The following is a 20426-nucleotide window of genomic DNA, read 5'->3' as shown; positions in this document are numbered from 1 at the left end:
TAGTTTTTTGTAATTCAAATATATATATAAACTATTAATGAATTGCTTATGCATGTTGGTGAAGGCGGATCGCTCCCCAATAGTACCGCCTCAATTTTTCCGTTTTTTTTTTAACAGGGTGTACCAAAGCTCTCCCGTCCGTACTGATTTTCGACGATGTTATAAGTTGCGCTAGGGACCGCGTCTACCTTCTTTCGAAGTTAGCAGACAACTACGCTGTTATGCGGCGGCTCGTTTTCAAGTGTAACGAGCGAGTAACGGAGTTTATATTTCATACCTGCCACAGCGAATTTGTGTTCGTGGGGTCTCTATTCTAATTCGAACGTTTGACTTACGCTATACGTATTCGTTTCGGAATATCGTTTCTACGTCTTCCGTTAACTATACGTGGTTAACATTATGAAGACAATTAATAACATTTGTGAAATAGAACTTTGTTTGCGGAAAACATAATGATGTTCGAAGTCGCCAGTTTTTCCACGACAAACGACTTTCAACAACTTATTATATGCATAATTGTTGCAACAGATTGCCGGGAATTTTATATATATATATATATATATATATATATATATATATATATATGTGTGTGTGTGTGTGTGTGTGTACATATATACACATTTGAATTATAAAAAACAAATACTAAAAAAAAGTTGCATGGTGCGAAATTCGATCCGGCGACCTTCTGATTACAAACCCGAGCGCTTACCGCTGCGCCACGACGCTGTGGAAAATTATTAATCGTAGAGAGTATTTCACCGCAACGGTTTCTTTTAACTGTCGATTTTCTCGACAACGGCTGAGAAGTGCATCTTGGTGCTTTGCCACATTACACCTCTGGCCATGAGCTTTTATTATGCGCAGTATGAATCGAATCTGAATTTCACAATTTGCGGCCTCCCCTTGTTAGTGTCACAAAAGAGCGCTTAACACAATAGCAATGAAAGTTGAAACATAATTCGTTTGGGAAAGGAAGAATATGAACTGGGAAATCAGATGTGTAGGTGTGCCTGGGGAACGTTCTGCGAAACACAGGGGACGATTCATGCTCTTCGCACTTGGATACTAATCCCAATGAGAACTTCTTCAGCCTCTGCTGCAAGCCGGCGTGGAACTGGTTCTGAGCACTATCGCTATCTGTCAAAGCCATTTCGACTAACGTCTGGTCCAGCCCAGAAGCTGTCCTCACAGAATGATTGCCTGCTATCTAGAAAAACAAATTTTTCAGCATCGTCTGGCAGATTAACGACGAGAGATCAGTGTTCCGGCCAGGTTGGATGTAATCTTTAGTTGGTTTCCCACATTTTACTACGTGAAAACCTGGCTGGTTCCCATGTTTCGCCTCAGAAACACGCTACACAAATATTTAGAACCCTTTCTTATAGATGCTGACAGAATTTATTCTGTAAGCAGACTGATTCAGTACACTACTTCTGTCATGGGGTGGTGAACGGGAGAGTGATGTTCAAAAATGGCTCTGAACACTATGGGACTTAACTGCTGAGGTCATCAGTCCCCTAGAACGTAGAACTACTTAAACCTAACTAACCCTAGGACATCACACACATCCATGCCCGAGGCAGGATTCGAACCTGCTACCGTAGCGGTCGCGCGGTTCCAGACTGTAGCGCCTAGAACCGTTCGGCCATTCCGGCCGGCTGGAGACTGATGTCCTTAGCTATTTGGTCTCCGTAAGGAGGGGGGGGGGGGGGGTAGGACGTCAAACGGGCAGACTTGGAGCAGGAGAGGCATCTCAGGAAATTTTAATTTCCAGTGTCTATACTTTTACAAATAAATTCGTAAAGCTTTGTCAGCATCAGCACGAAGGATTCAGGATTCAAACCCATTGCAGCGGAAGTTCGAAAACATAACAAAATGAATTTTTTTACATGCGAAATTTCATCATTTTTTCACTTACTAATGGCTGCATTTGTTGCTATAGGTACCTTTTTCTTCATAAGTTAGAGAGATTCTTCGATGAATTTTGCACAGCATGCAAACCATACGTACAGGTGTATGAAACTCTAGAATTTCTTTAATTTATGAAAAAACGAATGAGGTGTTATATTTTAAACTTCGTGTTTAGAAAAAACACAAATTTTCTAGTTAATTGCCTCAATTTTTACCACAGTTTTTAATAGATTTGTAAAATTCTAGTTTCATACACGTTTGAGTATGGTGTGTATGCTGTGCAAAATTAATCGAAGAATCTCTCTTACTTATGAAGCAAAGTGTACCTATAGCAACAAATGCTGCCATTAGTAATGGAAAAAATGATAAAATTTCACATGTAAAAAAACATTATTTTCTTATGTTTTCGAACTTCCACTGCAGTGAGTGTAAATTCTGAATCCTTCCTGGTCATGCTGACAAAGTCTTATGAATTTATTTGTAAAAGTATAGACAGTGGGAATTAAAATGTCCCGTGATGCCTCTCTTGCTCCAAGTCGGCCCGTTTGACGTCCTACCCCCCTTAAACACTTGCTCAGCATCAGCATAAATGTGAAGATTGTCTGTAAACGGTGCCTTGTGTACGACACTGTCTGTTCTGTGTGATGCGTCATGGACAGCACAAATTAAGGATTGTTAGCGAAGCCGGCAGCCAATGCTCACCCATTTACAAGATGTTACGTCAAGAGTAGGCTCCTGGATCGGACCATTTTCCACTTACTTACAGTGCATACCGGTACGATCGGAAAATACGCAGGACTGACTGGAAGAAGTATAATACCTATCTATAAACGAATTTTAAGAGAGTGGGAAACGAACACTCGATTTCTCAAATGTCAGTAAAACTGTCGAATATACAGTCGAGGTGTATATTCAACAGAATAAATTGTGGATTCATACCGAAAATAAGGTGAGAGACCAGTGGGACGAAGACTGCAAAAGTGCGATGGAAGAACGTCGCAACGCGCTGAAATTATGCAAACGAGATGCGACACAAGAAATTTATATTAAACAGGAGGTGAATGAAAGCGAAAAAGTCTTCAAAGAAAAAAAGGGAAACAGATAAAAACTGGACGGCGTTTTGTCAGAATTTAAATTTAAAGTGACTCAGTTCACATGTGCAGACAAAAATTTTCGTAAAAGTTAAAATGTAGAAGTTTGGCCTCCTCGTCCTTCCAAGGTAATATAAACGAACTATTTCTACGACGTATTCTACCTAAAGTCGCGGACCTTGCCGCGAGAAAATGTAAGAGAGGCTCGCAGCATTTCTTGGTTCCAGCCTTAACATATAAATGCACCTTCAGCGGTCTTTCTTAATCGCGAAATGACAGTTCTGGACAAACCCAGTGCCTGTGTGCACGGCGTCGAGCCGTCCAGCCGCTCGTCGACGCTCCTAAACACTCAAATGAAGTATTTCAGACAAGTTGCCGTACTATACGGAATGCCACACCAATAGATTCCACGATAGCCTCCGTCAAACAATACAGCATGTACTGTCGAATGCATGCAGAGCGTTCGTGCGCATGCTTCGCTGCATTTAACACGTTCCACCTTCTGCATTTCCTATTACTAGAAATCGTCGGTTGTTCCGGTTGTTGTTCCACAGCTATTGGCAGTTGTTCGTTAGCAAGCGTCAGTTGTTCCTTAGCACCTGTCAAGCTCGCGTAACGGGATGATGTATTTTGATCCTTTGTACAGATAGTGTATGTGACGAATGCTGACGTGAGGCATGTTTTACCTATTATGTCCTTTATCTTTCTACATCTACATCAATATTACGCAATCCATCTGACAATGTGTGGTGGAGGGCACTTCTGGTAGCACTAACTGATCCCATTCCTTCCTTGTTCCGCTAGCGAATGATGCATGGGAAGAATGATTGTCGGTGAGTCTCCTGAAACAGCTGTACTTTCTCGAATTTTCTGGTAGTGATCATTTCGCGAGATGTATTTGCGTGAAAGTAGCACGTTGCCTGACTCTTCAGGGAACGTTGTTGTTGTTGTTGTCTTCAGTCCTGAGACTGGTTTGATGCAGCTCTCCATGCTACTCTATCTTGTGCAAGCTTCTTCATCTCCCAGTACTTACTGCAAACTACATCCTTCCGAATCTGCTTAGTGTATTCATCTCTTGGCCTCCCTCTACGATTTTTACCCTCCACGCTGCTCTCCAATGCTAAAGTTGTGATCCCTTGATGCCTCAGAACATGTCCTACCAAACGGTCCCTTCTTGTTGTCAAGTTGTGCCACAAACTCCTCCCCAATTCTATTCAATACCTCCTCATTAGTTATGTGAACTACCCATCTAATCTTCAGCATTTATGTAGCACCACATTTCGAAAGCTTCTATTCTCTTCTTGTCCAAACTATTTATCGTCCATGTTTCACTTCCATACATGGCTACACTCCATACAAATACTTTCAGAAAAGACTTTCTGACACTTAAATCTATACTCGATGTTAACAAATTTCTCTTCTTCAGAAACGCTTTCCTTGCCATTGCCAGTCTACATTTTATATCCTCTCTACTTCGACCATCATCAGTTATTTTGCTCCCCAAATAGCAAAACTCCTTTACTACTTTAAGTGTCTCATTTCCTAATCTAATACCCTCAACATCACCCGACTTAATTCGACTACATTCCATTATCCTCGTTTTGCTTTTGTTGATGTTCATCTTATACCCTCCTTTCAACACAGGGAACGTACCATCTCGAAATTTCAATAGTAAACCATTCCGTGACGCAAAAAGCCTCTTTAGTGGCGCCTGCCACTGGAGCCTGTTGCGGGTCTCTGTAAAGCTCTCGCGCCGTTTAAACGATCCCGCGACGAAATGCGCCGCTCTTCTAAGGACCTTTTCTTTCTAACGATTCCAGATTGATGAACAACAGTCAAGAATCGGTCGAACAAGCGCCGTATAAGCAACTTCCCTCGTGGATGAGATACAGTTCCTTAAGATTGTTCTTATACATTTCAATCTGGCATCTGCTTTTCCTACTATTTGTTTTATGTGGTCTTCCACTCAATGTCGTTTCGGACAGATACTTCTAGATATTTTACAATGGTTTCTGTTTCCAGCACCGAGTGAGGTGGCGCAGTGGTTAGCACACTGGACTCGCATTCGGGAGGACGACGGTTCAATCCCGTCTCCGGCCATCCTGATTTAGGTTTTCCGTGATTTCCCTAAATCGCTTCAGGCACATGCCGGGATGGTTCCTTTGAAAGGGCACGGCCGATTTCCTTCCCCATCCTTCCCTCACCCGAGCTTACGCTCCGTCTCTAATGACCTCGTTGTCGACGGGACGTTAAACACTAATCTCCTCCTCCTCCTCTGTTTCCAGCAATTTGTCATTAATAGTGTTTTTGTAGAGTAGTGGATTTCTTTTCCCATGTACGCGCAATATGTTACAATTATCTACGTTCAGGTTCAACTACTAGGCTCTGTAGCAGTCATCAATCCTCAGTAGGTCCTTGTATAAGTCGGCACTGCCTTCTCGATTTGCTATTTTGTTGTAGACAACAGTCTCATCTGCGAACAGCCATAAATAGCTTCTGACGCATTCTACCAGATCATTTATATACACTGTAAACAGTAACGGTCCTATCTCAATTCCTTGGGGTAGGTGTAACGCCGGAAATGCATATCCTCCTATTTCCATCTATTGTACTATAATTTTTTTTCCTTGTTTTGTTACCTCAAGAGATGACATTTCTGTCTCTTTATATATTGTAATTGTTTTACTGTTTATATATATATATATATATATATATATATATATATATATATATATATATATATATGCATTTATGTTGGTTTGTTTTGTGAATATTATTTGTATTTTTACGCTGGGTCTTGCCTAGGGAAAACTATGCTATCGAACGATTACATCGATAGGTCGTGTGGAGAACCAAAGTGTGTAGTATCTTTGGTAGTGTTAACTCTGTCGCGTGGAGCGCGGGCAGAGATGAGAGTCTGTCTGGGGTAGTGCAGTGGAGCAGGTGTGTTGTGTGACGCTCCCGCGAGTTGCCGCGCGTTCGGGGTTGGACAGCATGTAATTGCGCTCGACTGGCTATAATAGTTTCTAGCACGGTGTCGCGGACGGGAAGCATTAGCTGGCACACATCAAGTGCCCGTTTCGCCTGGTGACCGTGTCGAGAAGAAGGCGCGCCAGCATCCAGCTTCTGCAACAGCGACGGCCGACAATGAGTGACTGTCGCCACCTCCTCGATCGACGACTTCAAACCTTCAATCAACCAACAAGGAAGACTAAAAGCACGTAAAGTTTTAGAACTGTATGGCAGACCTCAGCTTTTCAAACTTTTAAAATTGTTGCATCACAAAATTACAGCAACTTAGCATGAACCTTTGTTGCTCATTGTCCCAATTGCATTGCCAAGCAGGGTTCCTTCCTTTTCCGAAATGAACCCGAGTGTCGTTGAAATTCAAACGCCAGTATTAAAATAGCATCATTCGATTTCACTGCTTTAATTTCAAAGTTCAGTTAAGGTATTCATAGCTGACTACAATATTTAGATTACACAAGCACAAATTAAGAGTGCGAGTTTTGTTACCGTATTTTAGCTTCCCTGTGACTATAGCTTGGTTTGGTACGTACTAAATTTTACTATTGTTAATTGTTCAGAATCATTTAATTCAAGTTCAAAGTTAAGTCTCTTATTTCTAAATTGCGTAGATTCAAGTAGCTTTTGAAATGATTCTTGAGGTAGTCCAAGACTAACCGTATTTTACTGAATTTCGATGTGCTTCAGAAAGAAAGCTCACTATTAACTTCAGTCACTAAATTAACTTTCGATATTCCGGTTTTATTAATTCTTTTGCTAAATTAAGTCAGAGTGTAGCGAAATTTATTACTTCTGACAAACTTTCAGTTTTCACACTACACGTGTCAACCTTCAGTTGGCACGCTTCTAGTGCTAATTATATGTGTAATAACCTTTCTTTTTCAGTTACTATAGTAATTGTCCTTAGGACTGGCGACCGTAATTTCCCCCAAATCTCAAGTATCTAATTACCGCTAGTTAATTGTTAACGTAACGGCCGCACATTTACTTTCTTTATTAACTTTACCCCTTTTCAAAATTAATTTCCACCAGTTTCATTTGCATTTTTCCTTTCATTTAGATGTAACACTTTCCTCCCTCTTTACCGACAAATTAACTTCGGTGACGATTGCTTTTTCCCAAATTTCCATTAGGTACACGCGGTTTAATTTTTCACTGTCATTAAGGTCGATAAGTGAGGGGGAGGTTACATAGGTACCCTCGAAATCTGTTGATTTTGTTCCGCTAAGAAAGCAGTGACGAGTTCTGTCTGCAAGGAAGTCTTGAATCCAGTCACAGATCTTATCCGATCGGTAAGCTCGTATAATTTTCACTAAACGGCAGTGCGGTACAGCGCCAAACGCCTTCCAGAAGTCGGGGACCACGGTATCAACCTACGCGCTGTGGATCTCATGTTGGGACAAAGGGAGGCAGCTGCTGTGTTTTCAGCACATCAGTAATTTTTGTCAGTTATCAATCCGAATTATTTCATAGAGTTATTGTGAAACACTTATGCATATTGGCGTGGAATGTCCGACTCTAGTATTTATTATTGGTTGCAGCTTAACCGCTAGAAAATGCAGTTGTGGAAATTATAATCAACAGTGGGGTCCAAGGTGAAATTGATGTCATGCAAATAATACACATTGGTTTAAACTCATTGTGTGTCGTTTTGAAGCATGGCCCTATAGCCATACATTGGTCAATATTTTAGTGAATAGGATGACACTGACAGAATTTCAAGAACGAAACGCGACGCTGAGTTATTACCTTCTGTGACGTCCGGTGGTATTCGTTACGTCATATACAAAAAAATTACATATATATATTTTTATTTTTAATTTATCAGCATGCTTCTTTCTCTCAGGGATATTGTCTTTTCTTATCACTTTTACTTACGTGCAAAAGTAAATATGAAACGGGTTCTTGAAGGGCCTCAGTTATTCATGTACCAACTGTAATTTTTGAACGTGATGACTAAAATATAGTTGCCGTTAACTGAATTGAATGTAATTTTGTTAATTTCTATTTATTGATTGCAAAGCAAGGCTTGAGAGAATTTCGATTGTTGTCGTGGAGCAGCCAAGATAAAACTTGCTGAACTCATGGAATCTGTATGATTTAAAAACATGAACTTTAACGGAAATTAATTATCTGTTGCAATTTAAAAAGGTTCTTACAACGAACTCTCTCGCATTTACAGTTACCGTTAGCACTGAAAAATAAATTAATACTTCGGCGCGTAATGGCCGACCAGAGGCTGCATCGGAAGATGAGCTTCTCAAAGCGCAAATTACTGAAGAAATGCTTATTAAAAATAATTAGCCACTACGAGCATTTGAGGTGACAACTATTACAAAGAAATTCATTTTGTAATATAATAAAAAGTTTATTTTAGCAATAAATACGAATAAATTACATAAAATATGTGTAGCCGCTCAATGGCTGCCTTCCGTATAGCAAAACAAAACAGTGTGTGTCACACAAAATACGTCCTTCCTCCTCGGCCGTACAATCGCGTCTCTCTCGATCCTTTTTTATTTTCGTAGACAGTAAATAAAGATGCTACTCTTTAATTACCGCTGCATATCAGTTGTTTCAAGAACATTAACTATATCTTTTACACTAACAATATTCATAAATTACTTAATTACGGTTTACAACCGATAAAAATGTCAATATTTATGTGACGTACCGTTACACTTCTCAGGCGGAGCGACACAGATTGTTTCTCCATTCAGAGAACACGTAGAATTATAAATAACGGGGTTGCGTGGCGATCTTAGGCAATACTGTATATATTATTCCACAGCTACAACTACATGACTGCCTGCAATTTACAATTAACAGCCTAGCATAGGGTTCATCGAAGCGCCTTCATGCTGTTTCTCTACTGATCTACTTTAGAACAGCGCATGGGAAAAACCAGCACTTAAATCTTTTCGTTCGAGCTCCGATCTCTCCTATTTTGGTAGAACGATCAAAAAAGTGTGTGTGAAATCCTATGGGACTCAACCGCTAAGATCATCAGTCCCTAAGCTTAAGCACTACTTAATCTAAATTATCCCAACGACGAACACATACATCCATGCCCGAAGGAGGACTCGAACCTCCGCTAGGACCAGCCGCACAATCCATGACTGCAACGCCTGAGACCGCTCGGCTAATCCCACGCGGCGTAGAACGATCATTTGTCACTACGTAGCAAATTATTTTCGAATTCTGAGGAGAAAGTTTGTGATACAAATTGCATGATAAGTTCCTGCAGTAACGAAAAACGCCTTTGTTTTAATGATTGGCATTCCAGCTGGCTATCATATCCATGACATTCTCCCTTCTACTTCACGATAACGCCAAACGAGATACCCTTTTTGACTTTTTCGATGTCCTCCACCAAACAACGGGCAAACGCAGAGCTGGCAGTCTCCTTAGTGGATTTGTTGCATGTTCTATGCGTTCTGTCAATAAAACGCCATCTTTGCTTCGCTGCCCCAACAAAATTGAGGAGCGCCGGAAAAAAAACCGATAAATCCGCATTTGCTGTTAATATAGAAAGTAAAAAAAAAGATCTCTAAATGGCTCCAGAAGCTATAAAAAGAAGAAACACATCATAAAACACTTTGTAACCTCCCCCTCACTTATCGACCTTAATGACAGTGAAAAATTAAACCGCGTGTACCTAATGGAAATTTCGGAAAAGCAATCGTCACCGAGGTTAATTTGTCGGTAAAGAGGGAGGAAAGGGTTACATCTAAATGAAAGGAAAAATGCAAATGAAACTGGTGGAAATTAATTTTGAAATAGGGGTAAAGTTAATAAAGAAAGTAAATGTGCGGCCGTTACGTTAACAATCAACTAGCGGTAATTAGATATTTGAGATTTGGGGAAAATTACGGTCGCCAGTCCTAAGGACAATTACTATAGTAACTGAAAAATAAAGATTATTACACATATAATTAGCACTAGAAGCGTGGCAGCTGAAGGTTGACACGTGTAGTGTGAAAACTGAAAGTTTGTCAGAAGTAATAAATTTCGCTACACTTAATTTAGCAAAAGAATTAATAAAACAAGAAAATCGAAAGTTAATTTAGTGACTGAAGTTAATAGTGAGCATTCTTTCTGAAGCACATCGAAATTCAGTAAAATACGGTTAGTCTTGGACTACCTCAACAATCATTTCAAAAGCTACTTGAATCTACGCAATTTAGAAATAAGAGATTAACTTTGAACTTGAATTAAATGATTCTGAACAATTAACAATAGTAAAATTAGGTATGTACGAAGCTGAGCTGCAGTCACAGGTAAGCTAAAATATGGTAACAAAACTCGCACTCTTAATTTGTGCTTGTGTAATCTAAGTATTGTAGCCAGCTATGAATACTTTAACTGCACTTTGAAATTAAAGCAGTGAAATGGAATGATTGTACTTTAATGCTGGCGTCTGAATTTCAACGACACTTGGGTTCATTTCGGAAAAGGAAGGGACCCTGCTTGGTAATGCAATTGGGACAATGAGCAACAAAGGTTCATGCTAAGTTGCTGTAATTTTGCGAGGCAAATGGAACAGTTTGAAATGCTGAGGTCTGCCATACAGTTCTGAAACTTTACGTGCTTCCAGCCTTCCTTGTTGGTTGATTGAAGGTTTGAAGCCGTCGATCGAGGATCTGGCGACAGTCACTCATTGTCGGCCGTCGCTGTTGCAGAAGCTGGATGTTGGCGCGCCTTCTTCTCGACACGGTCACCAGACGAAACGGGCTGTTGATGTGCGCCAGCTAATGCTTCCCGTCCGCGACACCATGTCAGAAACTATCATCGCAAGTCGAGCGCAATTACGTGCTGCCAAACCCCGAAAGCGCGGCAACTCGCGGGAGCGTCACACAACACACCTGCTCCACCCGCTACTCCAGCCAGACTCTCTCTGCCCGCGCTCGGTGCGACAGAGTTAACACTATTCCAAAGATCCTAAACACTTTCGTTCTCCACACGACCTATCGATATATTCGTTCGATAGTATAGTTTTCCCTAGGCCAGACCCAGCGTATAAATACAAATACGAGGGGCGTTCAGAAAGTAAGCTCCGATCGGTCGCGAAATGGAAACGACTATGAAAATCCGATAAAGCTTTGCACAGATGTGTTGGGTAGTGTCTCTAGTATAACCCCAGTTAGCATAACGTCGCTCTTCTCATTTCTGAGCTCGCAGTGAGTGCGTAAAGATGTCTAGAAAATAGTGTCTGCCGCCAAGTACGAGGGCCTGGTGAGAAATTTCGCCTGAAGCTATGCAGCTAACATTACATAACTGTTGTGCTGTTTCTTCTTCAAGACAATTCTCAGCCGCATTCTGCAGGGGCAATGAACATGCTCCTACATCGTTTTCAAATGGAAATGTGAGATTACCCACAATACATTCCGCAATTGTCTCCCCCTGAGTTTCATCTCTGGTCACATGAACCGCTGTCTTTGAAGACAACATTTTGACACAGACAACGAGGTGTAGGCCAGCGTGGAGAATTGGCGGAAAGCACTGGCGGCTGCCCTCTATGATGAGGCTATTGAAAAGTTGGTACAACGCTATGACAAAAGTCTAAGTCAGAACGGCGACTACGTAGAGAAGTAGCTGAAAGGTGTAGCTAATTGTTACAAGTAAAACATTTCTGATGTTCACTGTGGTTTCAATTTGGCAATCAATCGGAGCTTACTTTCTGAACAGGCCTCGTAATATTCACAAAACAAACCAATTATACATCGACATAAATGCATATATATACAAATAGTAAAACAATTACAATATACAAAGACACAGAAACGTCATATATTCAGGTAACAAAATAAGGAAAAAAATTATAGTACAATAGATGGAAATACGAGGATATGCATTTCCGGCGTTACAACTTGATGTGGCGTTGTGCTGAAAATTATTTTGTGGCAGCAAAAGTGGATATATCGGGTTTTGCTCCGGTACTCATCAATTATCTACGTAACTGTTCCAATGTAAATTATTCGTAATTGTAATCCCCAAGTATTTTATTAATTTCATAACCTTTAGATTTGTGTGATTTGTCATGTAATTCCTTTTAGCACTAATGTGGATGACTTCGCAATGTTCATCATTTACAGTCAATTGCCATTTTTGCACCATAAAGATGTCTCGTATAAATTTTTTAGAGTTAGTTTTGCTCTTTTCATGACATTACGCTACCTACTACGGGATCTGTATTAGATTCGATTGATTACGCGGTGTTTTAACAGGATTTCTGTGCGTATATCTCTCGCCAAACTTTTTATTTGTTACTGAATCTTCCTGGCAGATTAAAATTGTGTGCCCGACCGAGACTCGAACTCGTCCCGAGTTCGAGTCTCGGTCGGGCACACAGTTTTAATCTGCCAGGAAGTTTCATATCAGCGCACACTCCGCTGCAGAGTGAAAATCTCATTCTTTTTATTTGTTGTTTCACCTTTATGGAGGAGGATATTCGTGTTTAACGTCCCGTCGACAACGAGGTCATTAGAGACGGAGTACAAGCTCGGATTAGGGAAGGATGGGGAAGGAAGTCGGCCGTGCCCTTTCAAAGGAACCATCCCGGCATTTGCCTGGAGTAATCTAGCGAAATCACGGAAAACCTAAATCAGGATGGCCGGACGCGGGATTGAACCGTCACCATACCGAATACGAGACCAGTGTGCTAACCACTGCGCCACCTCGCTGGGTCACCTTTATGTCAAAGAGATTTATGCAACTGAATTTTGAATTTACTGGTGCTGATTTAATATCATCTTTGGCAGGTTCGACTTGGCTAAACTTTCGTTGCGGAGGTCCTTTTCTGAGTACCGCGTTTTCAGAAGATGTAACTCGTTCCAGTTACCTCGCACACTGATGCGAGAAACGCGAATTCTTCAGCACTTACAGTTCTCGTATCTCCTTCCATAGCCTGAAAAAAATAATTCTAAACTTATCACTTACATAGTTATACTGGCCACACAAACCGCAGCCAGTCCTTAGCCTCACTCGGTCCAGCCTTCCACACTTTCCCGTCATCTGCATTTTCATCTCCCAGACCCAGTATCTGCATGTCTCCCATGATATTATCCTTCCATCTCATTCTCGGCCGTCCCAGTGGTCCTTTCCATGAGCTTCTCCATCCATTATAGCCTTTATTAGCGTGTTCTCTCGTCTCCTCCTCACATGTTCGTACTATCTTAGCTCTTAACTTTCACACTCGCTACGACGTCAGGCACCGTGTATAATTGTCTGAGTTCTCTGTTTTTTCTTATTCTCTACTGTTCATTTTCTTTCACTGGTCCATATATATTTCTCAGTTCTTTATTTTCAAACGTGATGAGTTTTTTCTCTGTTTACTTTGTCAGGGTCCATGTCTCACTTGAATAGCACACTATTGGCTTGATGATGGTCTGATATGTTCTTATTTTTGCCTGCCTAGATACTAACTTCGATCTTATGATATTGTGCATAGCTCCTAGACATCTTCCCCCAGCTTGAATTCTCGTTACTATCTCTTGTTCTAAAAGGTTTTGTTGGTTGATATTGACAACGAGGTACGTGAATGTGTCTGTCCTCTGTATTATTTTCGATTTTTAGATGGTTTGATTGTAAATGAGCTCTTCTTCCTACTACCAAGAACTATGTTTTACTTCCATTTACGCTTAGACCTACTTTCTTAGCTTCTTCCATTAGCACAGTCCCCATTTTCTCCAGGTCTTCCATGTTCTTTCCTATCAGCACAATATCATCCACAAAAGCCAGAAAATTTATCTTTTTTCCTACGGTGACTCCTGCACTTTCACATGTTACTCTCCTCAGGGTGTTGTTGTGGACCAAATTGAACAGGGTTGGTTATATAATATCTCCCTGTCTCACTCCTATTTTTACTTCAAATGCTTCCGAGAACTCCCCCGGTACTTTCACTCTACACTTTGATTCCATCACACACATTTTAGGTAGCTTTATTAGCTTTTAGGCATCCCATACTATGCCATTATCCTCCACATTTCTCTTACTATGCTGCCATATGCTTTGTTGAAATCTATAAACAGGCAAAATGTATTATGATTGTGCTCCAATTCTTATCTAATATTTGTCTTAGTGTGAATATTTCGTCGATTGTTGATTTATCTTTTCTGAACCCTGCTTGTGTTGTGTCTAATATTTCCTCAATGTATGGGTTGAGCTCGTTCAGTATAATTCTTGATATTACTTTATAGCATCTGCATAGGAGAGATAGCCCTCTCTAGTTCTGTGTCAGCATTTTGTCTCCTTTTTTGTATATGAGACATACAGCAGCAATTTTCCATTCCTCCGGAATTACTTCTTTTCTCCATACCTCTTTTATCAGTTCGGCTAACCATTCATTTATCTTCTCTCCACCTTATTTGATGAGCTCTGCTGATATCATGTCTATTCCAGGGGCCTTCCCAGTTTTTAGTCTTTTTATTGCCTCCTTCATTTCCATCAGAATTGGTTCTTTGACTAATGGTTGTACGTTCTGATTGTTTTCTACCTTATTTTCATTGTTGTAGGTATCTACCGTGTTGTTCAGCAATTGTTTGAAATATTTCCTCCAGTTCTCTAAATTTCCTTCAGTCCGTAGTGATCCGTTTTCCATTCCCGTCCTTCATAATCACAGGCTCAGCTCTGTACTCTTTTCTATAGCTATTCATTGTCCTGTAAAACTGTTTACTATTGTTCTGTTTATAGTCCTCCTCAGCCTTCTCTATCTCTTTCTGTATGAATGCTCTTTTCTCTCACCTTATTATACTCTTCATTTCCCTCGTGGCTTTCCTGCAAGTTCTTTGGTTTTCATGGTTGTTATTGTTCATCATTACCTGTCTGGCTCTCTTCCTGTCCTGTATTGCTTTTCTACATGTTTCATTGTACCATGATTTGCGCTTTATATTGCTATTTTTATTATCTCCCAGTAGTTCATGCGCTGTCTCCCTCATAACTGTTGTCATCTTCTTCCATTTTGTGATGGTATCTTCGTCTTCTTTTATATTGTTGTCATTCTCTAATTCAGCGAATCTATTTTTAAGCTTAATCTTGAACTGTTTATTAACGTCCTCCTCTTTTAGCCTACTCACATCTACTGTTTGGGTTCTTTTACCACTGTTGTTCTTACTAGGTGGTTTTAGTAATGATTATTTCATCTTTATTAGCACAAGAGAATGGTCTGATCCTATCTCAGCCCCTCTCATTGTCCTAACATCTGTTATTGCCTTTTTATGTTTTTTCTCTATCGAAACATGGCCTATTTGGTTCCTAGTCAATCCATCCGGCGAGGTTGCTTTATGTATGTCTTTATGGGGGAATGATGTACTTTCTATTTTCATGTTTCTAGCTGTGGCGAAGTTGATAAGCCTTATACCATTATCATCTGATTCGGTGTGAAGGCTGAACATGCCTATATATGGTTGCCATTCCTGTTCTTGTCGTGTTTTGGAATTTAAGTCTCCCAGCACAATTTTGATGTCATACTGTGGTAATATGAAGTACATCTGGTCTAAAGTGTCATAGAATTCGTCTTTTATGTCTTTCTCCTTGTCCTCAGTTGGGGCATGGACATTTATTAATGAGATATTTCTGTAGTTGCCTTTGATTCTGATGTAGCATATTATTTCATTGACTTTTATAGCGTCATTACATTGGCCATTATTTTATAATGAACCGTAGATCCTGTCCCAAATATATGGTGACCATGCTTGTTTCCGCTGTATGTGATCGTGTAGTTTTTTGCTCTGTGCATACCTTGTCCAGGGCATTTTATCTCATGCAGGTATGTAATATCCATCTTGTACTCTGTTAGTTAATAAAGTGTCTTTGCCTGTCTATAAAAATGATTCTTTTTTAAAATAATAATATCAATATTTTATTTATATATGTGTTTGGAGAGGGAGGGAGGGATGGAGAGAGAGAGAGAGAGAGAGAGAGAGAGAGATTGATTTTTGGTGGGGGATTTTTACTTTAAGTCGTAACTGGTACCTGAATTTTGGTTGCTGCCTCCTTGAATGATCAGCTTCTGCACCAGTTGTTGACGTATTGCAATTTGGAGGAAGTTATTGTTCTCTAAGGTTTAAAATACGTCTCTGTTAGTTACTTGCCCGTATTGTCGATAGCTCTGAGACCAAGTTTTCGTAGCTTTTCATACCTAAGGAACCACTGTTGTAAGTAAGATCAAACAGCATTCTGCTTTTCGTGAGAAAAGGAGATTGCTTGGCACACAAACTTCCTTCAAACTACACGTCCTGCTACATCAAAATTGGTCAGTGGAGTTCAGCACCATACTATTGTACAATAACATAATCCAATTACTGTAATTAAGAAATTATGAGAGGTTGTTTCTTATTGAATGAAAACTATAGAGAATGCATTTCTTTCCCTGTATTTTAGTGAACTTTGTACACTTACAGTTCTGTCGACTGATAGACGGCAACGAGAATGAAGTTCACCTCCTTCTCCAAAAACAAGACATTTCTATTCTTCACTTCCAGAAAATTTGTATACATAAATGTTTGGCAACTCTTACACATACTTCACTCGGTTTTATCACTAAAATATCAATTTTCATTAAATGTAACAGTACGTTCTGAGCGACGGCCTAGCAACACGTCCTCTTTCCACAAGATACAGTTTAACACTCCTCCTTTTTTTTTTTTTTTTTTATTAGAGTCCATACTCAAAGATTCACAACTACTATCGTTGCGGGGATTGTGTGCTAAAGAGTTTCTTGCTGTCCAGCTGCGCTTCCTTCACTTCAAGTACTTCTTGAATCACATTTACATTTACGGTATTTACATACATTACTGAGCTTCTCAGAATAAAATCAGGCACAATTTAGTTTTAAAAAAAGCAGTGAGGCACACATAACATTACATGTCATGCAGCGTACAGTGTTTTTACGTTCCATTTACCTATCCGTAGCCCTTTATTGATAAGCTTGGGTCGTTCCCTGTTAGATCCATTCCAATCCGAGGCTGGATCTGAGTGTATAGGAACCTGTCAGTTTTTTACCGTGTTGGATGGTTAGCCCAGCGATTATCCCTCCCACTTTCTCCGGGTTTCGGACCGGCTAGAAGACTAGTTTTGTTCTAGGCGTCGTTAAACTTATCACTGGTGTAAAATTTTATTCACATAAATGTTACTCACTAAAGTCTACTCTGGTTATGAGTTCTTCAACCTCAGAGCAAAAATAACGACCATTAGTACCTACTAAGACGCATACAGTTTCCTCTTGCGGAATATTCCAAAAATACATAGAAGTATTACACGGCATTTTTTTTTGCAGTTACTTTCCGTGGGGCGAAATTAGATTCACAACTTCAGAGTTTCCTCCCCTTGTTCGTTTAACTCCATGAAGGGCGAGTTAATCGAGTTTCCTTTAATTCTAAACAAGTCGTCAAATTGTAATTAGTTAAGAAACTTATCGCATCGAGGAAAGCAAACCGTCCTAAGAGGACCACTCTTATTTCACGGATGTGAATTCTCGGTTCTGCCTCGACCTGCCTCGTACTAGTAATCTATCTCGAAACTAATGAAGCAGAAAATGAACAGACGCTCGCAGCCAGCTCAATTAAAGTATAAATGAGCTTAGCAAACACAATGCTGTTCCTCCAAGGTATAAAGCACAGCCGAACGACTGATTTCCCATCTACACGGCACCCCCTCTGGCGCTACGGCAAATATTACAAAATAGCAAACCCTCTGTCTCTCTTTCAGTAAGAGTAGCTTTGACAACGAAAACCAGGAGCTGCTTAGAGAAACATTCGCTCACTGGAAAAAATATGTTTAATACTTCACCAGATGACTATGGAATGTGGTTCGATAAATTCTGTAGCAGAAATTTAAAAATTATTGTATATCGCAACAAAATCCTCTGATGACATATTCACCGCACACTTTGATTTCTTTGCTCCGTTTTATTTCTACAGAACGCAGTGAACAGCTAAAGGGCACTAACTCACAAGTCTACATTGGACTGAATAACCACATACCAACTACACACTACCTTTCTGCGGTCCTAGGGGAGAACGGGTGTCAGGAGTACAGCCCATCGACTCTGTCCAGCAGGTGGGGATTCGACTTGCCAAGGTCGCCATCGTTGGCACCAGCTCTGCATAAGGTCTATCCACACGTAACGGAACGTCCTAACCTTCTACACTGTATTTCAAACAGTGTCATTCACACTGCCATGAGCCGAACGGGACGTCAGCGTAAAATTTCTCGAGAAGGAAGATTGGACGTGACGTTAGTGTGTGTGTGTGATAGTTGTGGATTCATGAGGTAAGTAAAGAACGGAGATGGCGCTATAGACTTACGCTGTACCGTATCATGTAGTCAGGGTAGGTGGGGCTTGCCGCCATCTTAAATAGCCCAAAACATTAGGAGCCTGCTGTTTACGATTGTTTCTTGTTCATTATTTCTGTCACGCGCAAGCAAAAGTTGTTTTAAATACTAAAAATAGCAGTGCTTACACGAATAACATAGTGTCAGGAAGGTAACTTCGAACGTTTTTCTATTGTTAATTGCATATTTGTTGTAGTAGTACCACACATTTGGCCTCGTTGATTTAACTTGTTTTTTGTTGATATATATCTTGAATAATCAAGAAGCGAAGGAAGTGATGTGAAAAGCGTGTCTTCGTAATCCACTTCATTCCACTTTCACTGTATTTGTGCCGAAATCAGATGAAGCTTGTTTGCTTACTGGTACTGATTCTTGTTCGTTACATTTTCCAGCTATTAACTCGAATACACAACATCGTTAATGTTCAAGTTGGCAGAAAACTTACCTACGTGTTCTTTGCTAGCCCATAAACATGTGCAATGAGTAAAGAAGAAAGGCATTCTTTGGTATCTTGTGCATGTCACCAAAGTGAGCGATTATTGAAATGTCAAAAAACAGAACTGTGTTGAGTCAACGACCTCCAGCAGAACAGAGTTCTTGCTTTATTAGATTGTCAGTACATTAGTTTCAGTGTAGTTCACAGATCTCCTCCTTGTGAAATCTGACATATGAAGTGACATTCTGTACGTGATGAATAATAACAATTTACAGGATAAAAAGAAAGGATATAATTTTTCAAAACATGATCCAACATTGTACAATACTATAAATGTGATTAAGGGACTGGTTTCAAACGCTTAGATCCCGTAAAATGGATATTATGGATATTTCTAGTAATGATAGCCTAACTTGTGTAAGACGTAGGCCTATCTCTCCAACAGTCGCCTATTTGCTTCTTTTCTCGAAAATTTCTCGCCAGTGAATCTCTCAGTTTTTCAGGAATAACCAAACTTATAACAATTGGAATGTGGGTCTACTTTGATCATCTGTTTCATTTTAGTTTTGAATTTCGTTTTTAGATTTCCTAAGTACACGAGGGTTGTTTTCAAGTAAGGGCCGTTTTTATTTTTAAAAAAAGATACAAATACTTTTCTAAAAAAACTTTTATTTTCTGATTCTACACACTTTTACCTATTTTTCTACATAGTTGCCCTGTTTATTTAAGCACTTGTCATACCGCACAACAAAGTTTTTAATTCCCTCTTCAAAGAATTCGGCCGCCTGCTCCGACAGCCAAGAGCTCACGGCCGCTTTCACTTCATCGTCGTCATTGAAGCTCTGCCCGCCAAGATGGTGTTTCAGGTACCGGAAAAGGTAAAAATCGCTAGGAGCAAGGTCGGGGCTGTATGGTGCATGGTCCAAAACTTCCCAGCCAAAAGAATCGATCAAATCCCGAGTCTTTTGAGAGGTGTGAGGCCTAGCGTTATCGTGCAGGAGCAAAACTCCTTTTGTCAGCATGCCGCGCCTTCTGTTTTGAATTGCTCTGCGGAGCTTCTTTAGAGTTGCACAGTAGGCATCTGAGTTGATTGTCGTTCCTCGTGGCATAAAGTCCACTAGCAAAACGCCGCGCCGGTCCCAGAACACAGTTGCCATAATCTTGCGCTTTGACAGCGTCTGTTTGGCTTTGATCTTGACGGGTGAGGTTGTTTGTCGCCATTCCATCGATTGTCGCTTGCTTTCGGGAGTGATATGGGATACCCATGTTTCATCTCCAGTGACAATTTGACTTAACATGTCATCCCCTTCTTCCTCGTAACGAATCAAAAAGTCCAATGAAGTGGCAAATCTCTTCCCTTTGTGGTCCTCTGTGAGGAGTCTGGGTACCCACCGAGAACACAGTTTCTTAAAGTTTAGGTTTTCAGACACAATTTTGTACAAAACCGATCTTGAAACTTGTGGAAATTCCAAAGAAAGAGTGGAAATTGTGAATCTTCTGTCCTCACGAATCTCTGTTTCGACTGCAGCCACCAAATCATCAGTGATCACAGAGGGCCGGCCTGAGCGTTCTTCGTCATGGACGTTTTGGTGGCCATTTTTAAACTCTCTAACCCATTGACGCACTTT

Source organism: Schistocerca nitens, chromosome 7, assembly GCF_023898315.1.
Source record: "Schistocerca nitens isolate TAMUIC-IGC-003100 chromosome 7, iqSchNite1.1, whole genome shotgun sequence".
Classification (NCBI taxonomy): domain Eukaryota; kingdom Metazoa; phylum Arthropoda; class Insecta; order Orthoptera; family Acrididae; genus Schistocerca; species Schistocerca nitens.
This window is presented reverse-complemented; position numbering follows the sequence as displayed.